The sequence below is a fragment of the Tupaia chinensis genome, unplaced genomic scaffold (genome assembly GCF_000334495.1).
Source record: "Tupaia chinensis unplaced genomic scaffold, TupChi_1.0 Scaffold148257_1, whole genome shotgun sequence".
In the NCBI taxonomy this organism is placed as follows: Eukaryota; Metazoa; Chordata; class Mammalia; order Scandentia; family Tupaiidae; genus Tupaia; species Tupaia belangeri.
The window spans coordinates 69,382-87,836 of NW_006208108.1; the positions used below are offsets into that span (position 1 = coordinate 69,382).

An 18,455-nucleotide genomic window follows, 5' to 3' on the forward strand; every position below is an offset into this window, starting at 1 on the left:
AGACCTTCCTAGAACAGAGAGAGAAGATACAATCAATAAACCTCATATGGAAAAATAGACACTATCCCTAACTATACAGAAGTAAAAAGTTTTCTTTGAGAACAAAATAAATAACTAATAAATAACTAATAAAATTTAGCTATTAACCAATACCCACAATGTAAAAAAAAAGCCATTAATCTAAGATACCATTCATAATTGAAGATTTAATAGCTGCCAAAGATTAGATATATACAATAATTATTTCAAAAAATGAATTTAAGATGTCAGTCATTTTCAGTCACTTTATACTATGAGAATATAAAAACAGTACACTTTTGGCTCAAAACCCTAAAATTGCGATAGAGGCTTAAGACATAGAACTTTATATTTTATTTGAAACCCCTTCTGTTTTTTAAAGCTTTCCAAGAGTTCTTATCAGGCCTTAACAGAATAATGTAGCACTTGGGGGCAAAGATGCAGCCTAGGAGCCCTGCACTGGAGGCCAAAATGGAGAAGACCTTCACGGCCACCATGAACTTCCCCTTGGTGCTGTGATAGACAGGGACAAATGTGACCCAGACACTGCAGAACACCAGCATGCTGAATGTGAGGAACTTGGCTTCATTGAATGTGTCAGGCAGGTTCCTGGCCAGGAAAGCCACAGTGAAGCTCCCCAGAGCCAAGAACCCCAGGTAGCCCAGGACACAGTAGAAGGCAGTGATTGAGCCCTTATTGCACATAATGATGAGGTTTCTGGGCTCAGAATGTGAGTCTACATCAACAAAAGGGGGAGAAGTTCCCAGCCAGATTCCACAGATAATCATTTGGATCAGGGAGCAAATGGGAATGACAGAGTTGGAAGCCCCTGATACCAGCAAGCACCTCATTTTTCTCCCAGGTTTCATAGCCTTGAATGCCAGAATCACAGTAATTGTTTTGGCTAGAATGATGGAAACAGCCACAGTGAACACAAGGCCAAATGTTACTTGTTGAAGGACACAGGTGGCTGTGTTAGGATGGCCAATGAAGAGCAAGGAACAGAGGAAGCAGGGCAGGAGGGAGATGAGTAGAATAAAGCTGAGAGCCTGGTTGTTTGCCTTGACAATGGGAGTGTCTCGATGCTTCACAAAGATCCCCAAAGCTACAGCTGTGATGACGAAGAAGCACAGAGCCATGCTGGCCATGGTTGTCCCCAAAGCATCATCAAAATCCAGGAACATTACATGCTTGGAGAGGCAGCGAGTTCTCTCACTGTTTGGGTACTCTTGAGCTGGGCACTGGATACACTGCTTTGCATCTGTTGGAAAAGCAAAGATGTAGCAATTCAATTTCACAAATTGATTGTCATGTTGAAGGAAATGGTCACTGTTATATAATTATGTGCAGATAAAGGTAACATCTGAGGTAATACGAAGATACACCAAGTTAATAATTTGTACTCATGACACTGGGAGAATTCTTTCAGCTGCAGATAACACCGAAGTCCTTTGAAACTGGGACTCAGCATATTACAAATTTGGATGGTCCATCTTTCAGATCTCAATGATGTTACAAAGGATGAGGATTCATTCTCCAATCTCTTCTCTACTCTCTCCTAAGATTTTATTATAATGAACCTTATATTTCCAAGGCTTCTCATATTTGTTCATCACAATAGAAATGAATAGTATTCTTATTAATATTCAGAGAAATATAATTTTACTTTGTTCTTCTAGAGTATCCTAAATTTTCTCTCTTTCCTAATTTCTACTGATTTTTTTTTGTATCTAATATGTCACTTTGTGTACTTTTCTCATTGTACACTTAAATTTTTCCATCAATATTATCATAAATATGTAAATGTGAAAACAGTTTAATTTAAAACATTAAAATCTTAAATGAATTCAATTGCTCCTTTAGAATTATTTTTTGAAAAATTGGTATTTTAATTATATAATAGAAGGACGGAGTGTTCTTTTTGAAGTGTTCATGTATATACATCTGAAAGCATGGTTTGTTAATTTTTTTAAGACTTGTAGTATTTTTTTGCCTTTATACATAAAAAATTCTCTGTTGCAACTATTCATGTCTACTGTTATGTAGCAGGAAAGCAATCAGGAAGATCATATAAATGAACAGGAATGTTTGTGTTTCAATTACATTTTTTTAAATAAAAATATCTGCTGTAATAAATTTTTTCTAAAGTATTTATTTATTTATGGTAATACTGAGGCAACAGTATTGGGTTGTCAGAAAAATCATTACACATTTTTTCATGGAAAAAATATGTCATAACTTTTCCAACAACCCAGTATTTTCTCTAAGAATTAGAATGGTGCATGGAAGTTAAGATCATAGACTCCCACAGGATTTATTGCAGCTTGAGTCTCAGACCTGGTGATTTGCTTTCTCACTTTTCCTTTCTCTTTCTCTCTTTCTTATCTCTGTCTTATTAGTGTACATGAACTGTAGAAAAATTTAATAATAATAATTAATAAAATTAAATAAAAACTTTTTCAATCATGGTGTTTTCTTACACAACTTCTTTCTAAGACATGATTTAGCAGATATTCTTGGCTTCTTTCTCAGGACTATGTTTGGCAACTGCATATATGTGTGTTTTATTCTGCATCCCTAATCCTTTCTATCTCTATTCATTTTTTTTCCTTTTTATTTTTTTAAAATTTTTTATTTAATTTTATTTACTATTATTTTTAAAAATTTCCTATGGACCATGTGCACTCACCAAGAGAGACAGAGACACACAGAGAGAAGGAAAGTGAGAAAGAAAGCCATCAAGTCTAGGACTCTAACCACAATTGGTCATTTAGTACTCCAGCACCTTGACAACCATGCCAGCTGCTGGCATCAATTTTTCTTTTTCTTTTTTACTAATTTTCAAGAGGACACATTCACTTACTAGAGAGATATACACACATAAAAAGAAAGAAAGAAAGACAGCACCACCTCATTGAAATGGTCATACCACAATCCCCTCAGCACCATTTTTTCCTCTTATCATGATTTTACACAATATACAAACTCCTCGTGTATTTTCAAAGCCATGTAACAATTTGGGTCATGTGGGAAACTGCCCCCTTAAGCACCAGATATGGACTTGCTTCATACTTCTATTTTTGTTTCTTGTTTTGTACACTTATTTAGTTTTTCAATTCCTTCAAAAAATTATTTTTTTTGCATGTTATAATCTGTAAATATTTATTTTTACTAGTGATGAAAATAAAATGATTTCTACTATTAGAATCTCTGGAATTGCATAATAGAAAATTCCGAACCATATTTACTTCTTTGTATTGGAAATACGGAAGCGTGATTTCTTATAACTTTCCATATTTCATATTTGACAACACCGTGTTTTATTTTGATAATTACTTGGTAGCATATTTTGTATGACAGCAAATTTTGAGATGCCCAAATATCAAATGTATTAGAATATTGAGTCTTTAATTTTTAAACTGTGTTTTTTTTTTATCTTCCTACAATATATTTTGAGTGTGGTATTTTGATATAAGTCAATTCTTGGTACTTAAGTACAGATTGGTTGTAAAATTTATAAAACATTTTCTTAATGATTTATCTGTAATTATTTTTGGCTTATCATCTGGGAATAAAAGTCAGAGTGAAAGTTTAAGGCATCCACAGGTAACTTAAATGATGATGCCCCTTTCATTTTATGACTAATGTGGTCCAGTATGAAATCTAAGATTGACACTGTCTCACCCAGCACCAAACTGTAAGGGTGTCTGATGGAAATAGTTTCGCAATTGAGCCTAATAGAATGAGCATGGCCAGAAAACATAATAGGGTAGAATAGTGTGTATAAAGTAAAAATATCAAAAATATGAGCATGTGAATTAAAAATAATGATGTTCTATGTTTCATTTCTATTCATGTGTGTGTGTGAGATTTTTGCTATAGAACACATGTACTTGCAAGAAAGACAGACAGAAATTAAGAAATCACCCCCTGGGGGGATGGCCATGCCACAATCTCTTCTCTTTTCTCCTCTCAGGATTTTGAACATGCACGAACATATGCCTGGTGTGACCTTCAAACCTCAGAATTGGAAATTTAGCCATGATTGCCCACATGGGACAGTGTCTTCACCATAATTTCACCTGCTGTCCCACATGTTTGATTTCTTTTTTTTTATGGAAAAGTTTTTGCTATAGAGCATGTGCACTTGCCAGAAAGAGAGAGACAGAAAGACAGAAGGCAAGAAATCACACCCCCCCCCCCCAGGGGGGGAAGGCCACACTGCAATCCCTTCTCCTCCATTCTCCTCTCAGGATCTTGGGCACGCACACACATGTGCCTGGTATGAGTTTGAGCTACCGGGTCTGGGACTTGAACTTGCAGTCAGCTACATGGGAGTACAGCGACAAAGTCAATACGCTAACTGCTGGTCCCCACATGTTTTATTTCCAATAGTAATAGTTTAACTTTTATTGAGCAATACTAGGGATTAACAATGTAATTATTTATTTCATACTTGTTTGATTTGAAATATCTGATTCCGGGCAAGAAACACAAATAAAGCAGCAAACAGGTCTTCCTTCTTGGCGAATTTTTTGGAATCCAGGAACACAGCTTTGGCTCCACACAGATTCAGGAGTCTGAGCAGAAAAGAGAATCATTAGTCATTATCTAGTATGTTATGAGCTGCTTGATGGGATGCTCTATTTTCTCTTCACCTCAAAGAAAATGTTGTTCTTAAGTAGTTTATCACTGTTTATCCTTTAATATGTACAGAGATTTCTTTTTCTTTTTTTTTTTCAAAGAAGGGTTTCAGCTATAAGGTGCATGTGCTTGCTAGAGAGACAGTGAGACAGAGAGAGAAAGAGTGAAATCACCCCCTGAGGGGATTGCTACACCAAAATCCCATCTTTATTTTCCTTTCAAAAATTTTGGCATAGATACACCTATGCTGGGTGTGACTTTCAAGCCTCCAGGTTCAGGGCTGACTCAAACTGCAATCAGCCATGTGGGAAGCCTTAACCACTATACTACCCCCCCCATAGTGAGACTTCTAATTAAGATCTAGTATACTTAGCTTTCTTCTTTATGTTTTATTATTTTTAAAAATAATTACTTAATTTAATTTATTGTTATTTTAAAAATTTGACCATAAAGACACAGACAGCAAGAGAGAGAACGAAAAGTGAGAAAGCAAGCCATCATTTCTGGGACTCGAAATGTAATCAGCTATGTGGGAGTCCAGTGCTTTAGCCACTATACCACCTCCCAGTCCCCTTTGTGTATTTACTGGATGTTTCCAAGGTACTTAATTACTTTATCCAATACATGACTAAAAATATTCCTTAATCATTCTCTTGTCTTATGCAATCATTTCACTCAAAACCATTTCAATGCAGGTTTTACATGGTAAAGACTCTGAAAAGCTGTGTTAATGAGAATATTTATATTATATTCTCATATCTAGTTGGGTAGAAAATTTTAGATTCTGGATTTTTATATTAATAATGTGATATATAGGTACACAATAAAAAGCTAACTTGAAATTCATGGGCCAACAGATACATGATGAAAGTGTGATTAATCCATTTGTGAGTTCTGAGACCAGTTGAGCACTGCTTTCCATATATTAACACAGTACATGTGAAAAACAGATATAAATATTCTGCAACATGTAATTGCCTGAGAATATAGTCTTTTGGAAACGTTTAGTACAATAAAGAGGGGTATACAAGGGCTGGAAGGTGCTATAGTGGTTAAGGCACAAGACTCACATGGTTCAAGTCCTGAACCCAGTGGCTTGCTTTCACACTCACGCTCTCTCTCTGTCAGTCTCTGGTCAAGTTGAAGAAGCAGTAGCAGCAACAGAAGCAGAAGAAAAAAACAGAAGAATAGATAATAAATTAAATAAATAATTACTGAAAAAATAAGAATGGTTTGTAAAATGACAAGAGAAAATGCGAATGGTATCTTCAAAAACATAAATGGTATATTACTGTATAATCTACTTATTTTTACAGTATACTAAAATGTAAGAGGGACTTGGTTCACAAATAATAAAGGGTTTCAGGACAGAGAGGGATTTTTAATACATACACATACACATATATATGAGTCATGTGATCCATAAAGGCATAAGACATTTCAGTAAATAATAAACAGCATACATGATAGTGGTACCATAAAATAATAGGTTAGGCCATAAGAAATCCATGTGCTGTGTGCAATATTATCGAAGGTTGTGCAAGTGCAATCTATGATGTTCACACAAGGACAAAATTCTGAAAAATGCATTTCTCAGGGACCAATAGATTGCATAGTGGTTACATCACTGGACTTCCACATGGCTAAACCCTTTTTGGGTCTCAGACCAGGCAGCTTGAGACAGACCAGGTGAATTTGTGTGTGTGTCCAAAATCCCAAAATCCAAAATTTGTGTGTGTATGGAGAAGAAGGGATTATGGCAGGACCATCTCCCCGCAGGATGATTTCTTACTTTCTGTCTCTCTGGTGAGCTCATGTACCCTAAAACAAAAAGCAAAACAGTTATAAATATATTCTCAGAAAATATTTCTTTTATTAAGCTATGTTCAATTCTCTATACATATATATCACTTTACTGATATTATTCATTAGACTGCTGCTTGAACAAACATATAATAGCAAATCAGTTAATAAAAATCAGAAGTTTTTCTATAGTTTAAAATGTACAGGACCAGCAGTTGGAGTAACAGCTATGTCACTGAACTCCCAAGTAGTTGACTGTGGTTCGAGTCCTGGACCCAGTGGCTTAAACTCATGCCACGCAGGTGTGCATGTGTGCCCAAGATCCCAAGAGGAGACTGGAGGAGAAGGAATTGAGGCATGGCCATCCCCCCTGGGGCTGATTTTTCATTTTCTTTCTCTCTGTCTCTCTCTGTCTTTCTGGCGAATGCATGTGCCCCTCGAAACAAAACAAAACAAAACAAAACAAAAAAATAAAGAGTGTACATAAGAAAAGTTGAATACTACAAAGTATGGATGTAAAAGGCAAATTTTGCTTTTTTTTATATTTTCACTGACACAAGAGTTTAATTCACTTTTCTTTAAATTTTGCATAGTTTGTGTATGTTTTCCAGAGAGAGACAGGAACAGAGAGATAATAAGTGAGAAATTAATCTTCACAGGGGTGGCCCCACCATCATCACTTCTTCATTTTGCTCTACAGATTTGGGCATGTACATGCACACATATGCCAGGCATGAGTTTCAAGCCACCAGGTCCAGAAGTCAAACCACGGTTGACCATGTCAGAATCCAGTGCCTTCAGTATGATGACACCTGCTGGTCCTATAAAAATCAAACTTACTACTGAATGAAATCAGTCACACAATTTAATTTCAAAAGTCTGTTCAGATACCTCTGTATATATTTTAATTTTTTTGTTTTTTTCTTTTAAAGATTTTTGTCTTAAGGTGTGTGTACACATGAAAGAGAGATAGAGAGAGACAGTGAGAGGAAAAGTAAAAAAAATCATCGCTTGTGAAAAATAAAAGTAAAAAGTAAAAAAAATGGCCATGCTGCAATCCCTTCTCCTTCGTTCTCCTACTGGAATCTTGGACACATACGCACATGCATCAGTGTGAATTTCAAGCCACCGGGCCCAGGACTCAAACTGCAGTTGATGATGTGGGATTCCAGTGACATAAGTACTGTGTAACTTGCTGTCCCCATCTCTACATGTATTTTATATTGAAATGACATTGTACCTCTTTGAATTTAACAGGCCAGTTTATCACCTCTTCATTGATGACCAAGCCATGATCATGGGTGTTCCTGTAGACAAAATCTCCTACTTTAACTAACAGCCAGCTGTTAGCAAATCTCACAAGGTTGTGGATATCATACTGTATTGTATTTTTTTCTTCATCCAAGAGCATGTTGTACCCAATGCTCTTTGTCAGTTGGCTTTTCCTCAGAAATGGATGAAGCTATATTAAAGACAGGGTTTAAAAATTAGGATTGCATTTAATGTAGAGGTGGTTGGTCCATATTTATCAAGTAACCCTATTTTAATATCCCTACCCTTAAATTTACTTCTTTGTAGGAGTTGAATTTGGTTTGAGTGGTCACCTGCTCGAAGCTCATGTGATATGAGCTCTTTTTTCTTTCTTCCTAAAATCAATGGAAAAGTGGTTGTTGCTCATCAGAAAAATTCTAGGATCATTCCCAGAGGTTGATTTGTACATAGACTCTCATAAAATTCAGACTATTAAAATTTTGTTTGAGCTAATTGGAGTCTAATCTTGGTCATTCATAAAGGGCACAGATGGAGCTAGAAGGTGGTGTGATTACAGTGGCTGAATCACACATGGCCAAACCAGCATCTTGAGTCCTATACCAGCAGTTTATAAAAAACACTGCATAGGACGAAATGTGGCATGGTAGAAAGGTGCTGGACTCCTGCATTACTTACTGCAGTTCAAATCTTGGACCTGGTTGCTTGCTTTCTAATGTTCCCTTTTTTATTTCTCTATCTCTGTCAAATTTTAAAAATAATAATAAATAAAATGAAATAATGATTAAAATAACACTGGACACATAGGTGTGCCTGCCCCAAATTCCAAATGGAGGGAGAGAAGGAGAAGTGATTACATCATGACCATCTCCTAAGGGGGTGATTTCTCACATGTGGAAGCCCAGTGTCCTTACTACCATACCACCTGCTGGTCCCTTGTAGGATGTTTACGAAAGCGGTATATGGATGGGTTCTTGATAGTGTTAATGATAGTATAAAATATATATCTTTCTCCACGTTTATCCAAATATGTACATTAAAAATGTACAGTTTGTATATACTATTTACACCTCAATAAAGCTTTTAAAAAGAGAACAAATACATTTCATTCTTTATCTTTATTTTGGACTTCTTTCAGTAAGAGTGTGATTGTCAGGTGACAATACAATTAACAATTAATGACAAAATAAAAATTTAAAATTAATAAATTCTAAAGAAGTGTTTTTGTTTTCCCTAATGGGCATGTGTGTTTGCCAGAAAAAGACAGAGAGATAGTGAGTGAGGAAACAGTGAAAATGCTCCCCATGGAGAATGGTCAGACTGCAGTCTCTTCATTTCTCTCTCATGTTTTGCATTTTGGGCATGCATGTATACATTCATGTCTGAAATGTTGAATAGGCCTCCAGGACTTGAACTCAACTCATGTGATATCCAGTTGCCTTACTCACCGGGGCATGGATCCAGCCCACAAAAGTGGTTTTTGTTTGTTTGTTTGTTTGTTTTTAAGAATTATTTATTTAGGGACCAGCAGTTAACATAATGGCTATGTTGTTGAACTCCCATGTAGTTGACCACGGTTCAAGTCTTGGACCTGGTAGCTTAAACTCATGCTGGGTACATGCCCAAGACCCCAAGAGGAGAATGGAGGAGAAGGGATTGCGGCATGGCCATCCCACCGGGGGGGGGTGGGGGCTGGAGGGGGAGAGGTGATTTCTCGCTTTCTATCTCTGTCTTTGTGGCTAGCGCATGCGCCCTATAGCAAAAACATCTCAAAAAAAAAAAAACAGAATTAGTTATTTAATTTTATATATTATCAATATATTTTAATTGGCTATAGGGCACATAAGCTCATGAAAGAAGACCCAGGATTAGAGCCATGATTGGCCATGTGAGTGTTTAGTGACTTAATCAACATGCCATTTGCTGGTCCCACTCAAGAGATTTTTCATAAACCATGTTAGTCTCCTAACTTTTGAATTGATGATATTATTTTGAAGAAAATAATTAGCTATTATTGTTTATACAACTATTCTTTCAGTCTTTTCATTACTAGAATAGCATCATGCCACATCTACATAACCATCTTGACAAAATGACTTACTTTTCCCTGAGTCAACTTCAAACATGCTCAAAGTGTAATTCAAATTTATTCTTATTAGTACAAGTGAAAATCAGATAGAAACTATAAACTTTTCATGTTTATTTGTATGTACGTATATTTTATTTACTTGTTTTGCCAACATATTTGTCTAATATATTTGTCCATTTTGAAAAAGATATTTCATATGAAAGTTTTGAATTTAGTGTGTATTTTTAAAATTACTAATTCTTTTTATTAATTATTATTACTTTTTTTAAGATTTACTCTGGGACTTATGTAATTATCAAAAAGAGAGCAAAAGAGAGGAAAAGTAGGACCAGCAGTTAGCCTAATGGCTATGTCACTGATCTTCCATGTAATTGATCATGGTTCAAGTCCCAGACCCGGTGGCTTATACTCACGCTGGTCTCATGTGCGTGCATGCCCAAGATCCCGAGGGGATAATGGAGGAGAAGGGATTGTGGTGTGGCTATCTCCTCTGGGGGTGATTTCTCGCTTTCTGTCTCTCTGTCTCTCTGTTTTTCTGGCGAGTGCATGCACCCTATAGCAAAAATCTCTCAAAAAACAAAAACAAAAACAAAAACAAAAACAAAAACAAAACAAAAAAAACACAAAACCTAAAATTGCTGGTGCTGATTACGTAGCTGGACTACCATTTAGTCAACTAGAATTTGCATCCTGAACTTGGAGGCTTAAAACTCACTCCAGGCATGTGTGAGTGTGTGTGTGTGTGCATGCCCAAGATCCAGAGCGGAGAATGGAGGAGAAGGGATTGTGGTGTGGCTATCTCCTCTGGGGGTGATTTCTCACTGTATGTCTCTCTGTCCCTCTCTGTCTCTCTGGCCAATGCACATGTCCTATATCAAAAATCTCTCTTGCGACCAGCACTTGGTGTAATGGCTATGTCGCTGGACTCCCACGTAGTCGACCACGGTTTGAGTCCTAGACCCAGTGGCTTAAACTCACTCCTGGCATGTGTGTGTGCATGCCCAAGATCCAGAGAGGAGAATGGAGGAGAGGGGATTGCAGTATGGACATCTCCCCTGGGAGGTAATTTTTTCCTTTCTCTCTTTGTCTCTCTCTGTCTTTTTGGTGAGCACATGTGCCCTATAGCAAAAACCTCTCAAAACAAAATCTCTCTTTAAAGAAACCTCCATGGGTCAGTAGGTGGTGTGGGAGTGAATGTGGACTCCCTCATGGCTAACCATGGAGTTAGTACCAGATTTGGAAGCTTGAAAAGCACACAGACCTGTATGTATGGGTGCCCAGAACCACAGGAAGAGAATGGAGGAGAAGGAATTACAGTGTGGCCATACCCTCTGGGGGGTCATGTTACACTTTCCTTCTTATTTTCACTCTTCGATTAGTGCATGTGTCCTATGATAGAAGAATTTTTAAAAAAAGAGGAAATATCTTCAAATATTCTATGCTTATGAATGGTGTTTACCTGCCAGGGAAGAATAGGCTGGTCTGCATCTCCTGGAGATCCCATTTCTGTTTTATGCAAAAGCATCTTATAAAGAACTGGGCCACCACATGCACAGCATGATAAATAAAAAAGCTGGAGTCAGACACAGTCATTATATCCAAATTAGACTGCAGAAACTCTAAGGAAGAATTTGGTGGGCACTTTCCAATTTTGCCACATAGTGATTCAGCAAGTGAGCATAGAAAAAAGTGGGCCCAGAGTTTACTGAAGTAAAAATCTTCTGGGTACTGGGAAGGGTTCACTGTCTTGAGAAATTGTTTAAAGCCAGGAATTTTCCTTTTCTTGTTCAAAAATAACAGACTTCCATGGAAAACGTATGGAATCTTCTTAAAAGCAGTAAAAATATGATTCCACTGTGGGGAGTAGAGATTTCTCATGATCCATACCTTTCCCAAAATTAAATAGAATTCTTTTACCCATACTAGGTTCCAGACACTCCCTTCATCACCATGTATTATATACACATTTGCAGATGAAACTCTGATCCTCGTCCTAACAGTTAAGTCACGTGCAAAAAAGACACCTTTTGTGGCAGGGAGCTTTTCTGTAAAGGCCACACAGATACCTTTTCTATCATCTTTGCCTTTAGATCCTGAAGGAACTGCTCCCCTTGCATATCATCAGATACATAGAGTGCCACCCACGTCCAGCCAAAATGCAGCAACAAGCAGATGATTCCATGTGTCAGAGAGCTGTCCTTGGTGGCCATCTGATAAACTGATGGAAATTGTTCTTTATCACTTAGGATGGGATCAAAAGGACCATATGTGACCTGAATAAGAAAAGAAATAACCTAATTCTGACCATAGTGCAATTTCAGATTGTCCCACTTAAATGGGGAGGAGATAATACTTCACCTAATAAGATCATAGGATGGTATATTGAGTGAAGAGAATGCATGCTATGGAAATTACAAAATTCTGTCATTATGAACATCAGAAGACTAGTTTACAGTGTCATTTCTTTTGAGAAAGAATACGTTACTAATCCAAATAACAGTATCACTCCAGGCCAGAACATATGAGAAAAAATATAAGGTTCACTACTTGTTTCAATATTTACAATGGGAACTGAGGGGGATGCATATATTTATAAAAATGGTGCAGCAAGATGTTGGTGATTCTGCCATCCTGAGCTCATGTGACATGTGAACCGGAGACTTCCTTTCCTAGAAACGAAGGATTAAAATAGCAACTCTGAAAAATATTGGTTTTTTGATACTGTGATTTATCACTATAGCATCACCTATATTTTCTTAAAACATAACTACTAGGCCTGTCTGATATTTTTAAATGTATTTTTTTCAGAACAGGATTTTCATAAGCTAAGTCTGTGTTTTCTAGTATTATCTCCTGAAACTTTTATTACATGGTTTATCTGGAAGAATATGTGAGGTGTAGAGTTGCTATGTGGAGAGTAACTGGAAGTGTTTTGAAGACATTCACCTGCATGGATGTAAGGAAGGGAAGAGAGAACTGGAAACCTCAGCTAGTATAACTAAGCCATACCCAATTTAGAGGCTCTCAGTGCTGGAATGTTCTTTCTTTGTTCAATGACATAATGAATGGAAGTTTTTATATCTTTGTATCTAATTGACCTCTGAAGGCCCGCTGATACTGTCCTCTCCTGAGATGAGGTAGATCTCTATTTGCTGCACACTATTTAGGAGAAATATTTAAGTTGGTCTTCAATATTCCCATCAGAGGGGGTTGAATATAACGGCCATGGACAGAAATTTTGATGAAATCGAAGAGATTTCACTTCTCTACTTATTTTTGTTAGAGAGGAAATTGAATCATGTGTGCTTGCCACAGAGAAACAGAGGGAAAGTGAAAAATAACCCCTCATAAGTAACAGCCATGCCAAAATACCTTCTCCTAAACTTTTCTATTGTTGGGATTTGGGACCTACAAGCACACATGACATGTGTTCTTTAAGCCACCTGGATTAAAATTTGAACAATGCACAAACCATGTGGAATTCAGCCTCATTAACCACCATGTTACCAGCTGACCCAACATTGCTCTTTTTCTTTCTTTCTCCTCTTGTACTTTCAGCAACTTTATTAAAAAATTAAAAAATTCCCTGTACCTTTTCCCTCGTTTAAGCAAATAGTGTCTAATCAACCAAGAGAGGTATTGAGGGACTTCAGGATTATGTAAATCTAGCTTCCACATTTTCTTTGCCCACAGAGGATAGTATTAAGAGTTATCCAACTTTCATTCCCTGGAGGAGTCCAACCTGGCGAGGCCCCAGGATCTGTCTGAGCCCCCCTGACCTTTGAGCTCCACTTCCAGTCAGATCAACATGATAGCAAGACCACTGTTGTGTGCCCCCCGACCTTGGAACAAAGCTTGGGTCACTTAGCATGTCAGCAAGGCTGTTTGCTATTTGCTCCAGAAACTGTGGCAGCCTTACTGGGAAGCGACCCCCCTCTGGCTCCCCAATATACTACTATAAAAGAATTACATAGCTCTCTTATACATCCTGACTGTACGATAAAATCTTCCAGGAAGTCCCCCGACCGACCGCTCCCCTTTGCTCTAATCACTTACTATTAATTACAATGCTTTACCTCCATGGTCACAATAGAGGGTGGGCTGAAGTTCTTTCTAGGCAGAAGTAATCTTGACCTTTGGAAGGCCCTTCAAAATACATTCAAGGTAAACTTAATCCTTTCTTTACCTAAAATAGGATTAGGCAAAGCTGGCCCAGGACACCTCCACCCTCTCCAAGTGAAATAGATAAATATATTAGGATTCCTCAAATTAAGTTATAGATCCCTACAAAACTGTATAAGTATCATTCTTTATTAAGATCCGTAAGAACTAATATCTATTCTTGAGATTTTCTTTTCTCAGCACCATTCCCAGTAATCACAAGATGGCTGCTACGCCGCATCAGCTGATAATCATCTCTGCTTTCCGGAACCACTTTCCCAAAACTGCATTCCATGGAGACCCACCTACAATTGTTAATTGAAACACTAGCCCCTCTCCCATTTACTTGTATGTAACACATTTTCAATAAAAAGGCACAATAATTCCTAGCAGTTGTCACTCCTCAGAGGGCGACCTCTGAGGGGTGTCTGGCATAGGATGTGCATGAAAAGGCATTGAGGCCTCTGTCTTCTGTTCACCTTTGCCGCCTTCGTGGAGATAACCCACTCACGCCGAGGCTGGTTCCCGGCAATTCCCCAACCTGACAACCAGTTACCTGTGGGTTTTTGTAGAGCTCCAAAAGAGTTCCAACTTGGGCTGAAAAGGTTGGCATGTTTCCTGCAATGATGGCAACAGGTTGTTTCTGTGTTTGGCAATTGTAGTTTGGCAGCATGTGATTCCCTCCAGAGAGCAAAAACAGAGCATTTTCTAAAGTTTTTCTGTTGCTGGGAAATGCATCGTAGAAATTATAACCCAAGGAAATGTTGGATAGCAAATGGGGGCTCTTATTGACCTCCTCAATGGCAAAGTAAAAGGCCAATACATATTGGTAGTTCTTCCATGTGAACCTAAACAGAGGGAACAGCATTAGAAAATACAGTCAAGTCATGGGATTCAGGGCAAACTCTTCAACCAAGCCACAAGACATACAAGTTTAAGCCTAGGCTGCCATTCAGAGATTCTCCTGCACCAATACATGGAGCTGGTGTGAATGATGTTCCCAATGCTCTAGAAGACCTCAAAATGTTTTTCTCTCTACATAAACAACTTGTTTCCAAACAATGAAGTGAGGTTTTGAGGACCTCACGAGTGAGATGAGGATTCATTTAGCCGGATGAAGCCACTGTCACCTAAACAGAGGTAATTTTGAAGGAGCATCATTTTGTATGGGGAGGAAACCAACTTTTTTTAAGGATACGAATGAGGAGTGCACACATTCACTATTTTTTATACATTTCAAAAATGTATATATATATACATGTATATATATGTATACAAATACATATATATGTACATATAGGCAAATTATAGATATGTATTCTTTTAAAATACAAAGTACTTTAGTATTTTTAAATAAAACATGGAACAATTGGTCTAAGATAGTTAGCATGTTTATCACCTGAAATAGTTTGTATTTTTTTGAGGGGAACATTAATATCATACCCCCTTGGCATGATTAAATTGAAAAGTACTCAATTATCAGTTATATTATCCATGCTTACACTTACCTTCGTAACCCTTGTAGAAATGAATGTATCCCACATGATATCTTGTTTCTATGTAGGTCCATAAACAATTATTGAAGCATTTCATATTTCCCCTATGCCTGGAACCTCAAAATAGCATCTGGTGGGGCGAGCAGGGGGCATGGTAGTTAAGGCACTAGACTTTGAAATAGGCTAACTATGGTTCAAGTCACAGACCTGATGACTTGCTATCTCAATTCCCCTCTCTATCTCATTCTCTTGTTCTGGTGAGTACATGTGCCCTATAACAAAATCAAAACAAAAATAATAATAAATTAAATTAAATAAATAATTATTTAAAGAAAAAAATATGGCCTGTCAACTTTTCAACCATTTAGCACATTTTAGATACTTTTGGTGACTTTTCCTATAGTTTATACACTACTAAATCAACTGTATGAAAATAAGTGCTGTTAAATTTGTTTTTGTTAAAAATGTTTAATTCAGATCTTCTAGCTAATTATTGACTATATCAAGTCTTTTTACCAGTTTGTAAAAAACATTTTTCTCTGCAGTTAATTGGTCTTTATAATTGTTCATTTTCTACCTGGAAATACTTAGGTTTTAATGAATATTAGCCAAAACTACATTTTGAAATTTTAAAACTACATCCCTTTTTTTCTTTTAAAATTATTATTATGTAATGTCTTTAACTCTTCATTCTCAATTAAATTATTTTGGTCTTCATTTCTTAAATTTCAACTTTAAATATTCATAATTTTCATTTTATTTTTCCTAAGATGTTTTTGCCTTAGCTTGCACACAATTGCTGGAGAAAGAGACACACAGTGAGAGGGAAAAGAAAATGATCATGCCACCATCCCTTATCCTTTATTCTACACTTGGGATTATTTATCAGACAGACATGCATCCATTTGGCATGTTTTCAGGTCACTTTATTCAGTACTCAAACCATGTAGTCAGCTATATGGGAACCAGGTGCCTTTAACCTCCATGCTGAGTTAGGAGTTAGATCTCACTCTAGGTAGATAGAAGGTGAGCTCTGCATAAAAGTATAACTGTGGTTTTGCTTTCTGTGGTCTGGTAAATGTTCATTGTGTCCTCATTTCTAGTCTCAGAGGAATTTATGCCTCTCTTTTGTGGAGCTAAAATCAGAATGAAACCAGTATGTATGGAGCATGAACAGTGAGTTTCAAGCTGCTGGGTCTGCAACTCAAACCGTGACCATGTGATACAGTATAATGGCTTAGCCACTATGCCACTGGCTGGCCCATGATTGTTAAAATTTAATCACATGTCAGAAAGTTTTCCCGGTACTATGTGCACATTGTCATATAATCCATGTAAGTGGATTTGGCCAGAATCTTCATTAAGTATAATGTTATCACTTAATAATTTTCTATCTAATTACTCCCACCTTTTTCTTTGGGTATAAATAACTACTTGTCCTTGTTATATTCAGATTTGGACCTAATATTCCTGCACTAATTCAAAAATCTTATGGCCACACTTTCCCATATATATTTTGAGGCTTTAAAGGAAGCATTTTTTACTCTGCTATAAAATATATCAAGAGCCCAGCAGGTGACATGGTGGTTAAGGCACTTAATTTTTATATGCCTGACCAAGGTATAAGTCCCGGGCCTGGCAGCTTGAAAATTATTCTGGGCACATGTCCATCCATGTTCAAAATTTTGAGAAGAGAATATAGAAGGGATGGCAGTGTGGCCATTCTTCCTGATTTATATATGGTGGTGGCCTTTAGACATCCATTGCATTTCTAAAAAGTACAATGCTACAATCCCCTAGTCAGCAGTGAGCACCGAGATTCAGCACCTTGATGCTCACATTAACTTTATGTCAGTGGATTGGTGTCTCAATATGCATGTGGGCCTCAGTACACAGGTCTTGGTGCTAAAAGGACTGAGGTCCCAACAATTTCACTCATTCTGAGCCTCCCAAAGACTGAATATAGGATAGTGCTGATGGAGTGGACAGCACATTATATTAATTTCTCGCTTCTCTCTTGGAAGAAATGGAGAAACTTTGAAAATAAGAAAGAGAAAGATAATAGAAGTATAAAAAGGCAGAAGACCTTGAGTTCAGAATACTGCACGTCTGTCTTTTCTGTGCACACTTGCTGATTCTCAAGTGGGATTAATCACACACACAGGTATATATGCCACCTACATTATTACAGTTATAAACAGATTTTCACATACATGTAACCAACAACTTACCAATTATTTAACACTTCTTGAATTGGCATTGTTAGAAAACTTCCTTTATCTATAGATTGTATTTCCGAGATATAAAAAGGGGAAAACCCACCCAGTATCAGGTCTCCATCCTTGTAGACACTTGGCTTTAGGTATCTAAGACAGCTCATATATTCCATCTCACATGCCGTTTGTAAAGGCTGCAGAAGTAGCAAGACACTAATCAAAAGTAATGCCATGTCTGAGCTGACACAACACAGATAAAAAGCCCTATGTGTGGGAGCTGAGAAGGAGATGGAACTGGATTGTGTCTGCAATCTCAGCCCTCTGTTGGGAGAGGCAACTCTGTGGAGGGCACAGAGGATTCTCACTTCCACAGTCTTAATTCTACCTGTACAAAGTGTGTGCCAGACTAATAAGACAGATAAGGACATAGCTAGAAGCATTCAAAATGGTATTTCCACAGGAGCTGTGGTGCTGAAATTGACTCTTAATCGGAGCAGCTCTGGCTTTCCTGTCTTTTTACTGTTTCACTTAAGTCCCTCCAGGAGCTCTGGGGATTTCCCTGCCCTGTGGCTCTGCACCTGTCACCCACCATTTTGGATAAAAAAAAAAAAAACCTTGGGTAAAACATGTTTTGAACTGTTTTCATTCCCTAGACTTCATGATTTCATACAGGCCAAGTAAAACTTTAGGTAAAACTCCACTCTGAGACAATAAGTTTTGTAATGTTGTGACAAAGAGATGCCAAAATGCTTATATCAC

The 18,455-nt window shown here is 37.3% G+C and overlaps 1 pseudogene; it reads right to left on the bottom strand.

Moving 5' to 3' along the window:
- Positions 1 to 320: 320 nt before the first annotated feature.
- Positions 321 to 17,929, bottom strand: LOC106734085 (vomeronasal type-2 receptor 26-like; annotated as a pseudogene).
- Positions 17,930 to 18,455: the final 526 nt, after the last annotated feature.